At 49.0% G+C, this 1,034-nt stretch overlaps 1 non-coding gene across 1 annotated transcript; it reads right to left on the bottom strand.

The window, feature by feature from the left end:
• Positions 1-408: 408 nt before the first annotated feature.
• Positions 409-563, bottom strand: LOC143176768 (5.8S ribosomal RNA). Its single transcript, XR_013001276.1, has one exon. It is a non-coding gene; the product is annotated as a 5.8S ribosomal RNA (ribosomal RNA).
• Between the last annotated feature and the right edge of the window lie 471 nt (positions 564-1,034).

Raw genomic sequence — 1,034 nt, 5'->3', positions numbered from 1 at the left:
GGTGACGTCGGGAGCGCGGGAAAAAAAATTTTTCTAAACACACGAAACCGTTCATCTCACGAACAGCCGAAAAAGTTGTCGCTCAGATCCATATCGCAGTGGAGCGGTATCCGCGGGCGGTCGTAATTGAACGACGCACGACGCCGCGAACACTCACGCGAGTCCATACAAACGATTCCGATCGTTTTGCAACAACTAGAACGTACACTGTCCGTGAAATTCACAGAATTTTCGCGTGTCCGCGACAAACGCCGACGAGACACCCATCGTTCGCTCGTACGTAGCATCCTTCTCTTAACCCGACTCAGAAACGTTCTTTGCGCCCTTCGGTAAAAAAACGTTCGATCCGAAGAGGTGAACGACGGCGGGGATTTGACAGAGCTACGCAAGCAGTGTATGGTACGTAAACGACCCTCAGCCAGGCGTGGTCCAGGAATTGTATCCGTGGACCGCAATGTGCGTTCGAAATGTCGATGTTCATGTGTCCTGCAGTTCACACGTTGACGCGCAATTAGCTGCGTTCTTCATCGACCCACGAGCCAAGTGATCCACCGTTCAGGGTAATCGTATAAATTTTATATTTCACATATATAATTTTATTCTCATTTGTTCGACCTAATATCTCTCTTCTTTCAAAGAGAAGATAAAAGTTGATACCTGAATCTCCGACCAGCGCGCGAAGGAGATTCAGGCGTCGCCTTGGAGACGACACCGAAGCCTTTCGAGACGAAAAACGTTCAAGTAATATGTATATATTTCTCGACGTTCCGGGCGTATAGTGCATTCAAAAACCCGCGAAAGACGCAGAAGACTCGCACGCGTGGAAACGACGGGGATATATTTTGTATCCTACCCGATACTGAATCCATCGCGTGCAGTCGACCCTCGCGTTCTTCCGATCAGACGCATCTATTGTTGCGCGCATGTTTTCGCGTCGCATCGCGCGAAACGTTGCACGAATCGTACCGATCGATCGATTGAAAGCAAATAATGAAAAAAGACTTCACAGCTGGCTCTTTGCCGGTCATTCGTCC

The sequence above is a fragment of the Nomia melanderi genome, unplaced genomic scaffold (assembly GCF_051020985.1).
Source record: "Nomia melanderi isolate GNS246 unplaced genomic scaffold, iyNomMela1 scaffold0815, whole genome shotgun sequence".
Taxonomy (NCBI): Eukaryota; Metazoa; Arthropoda; class Insecta; order Hymenoptera; family Halictidae; genus Nomia; species Nomia melanderi.
Note: the sequence above shows the minus strand (reverse complement) of the source record. Positions and strands in the feature narration are given on the sequence as shown.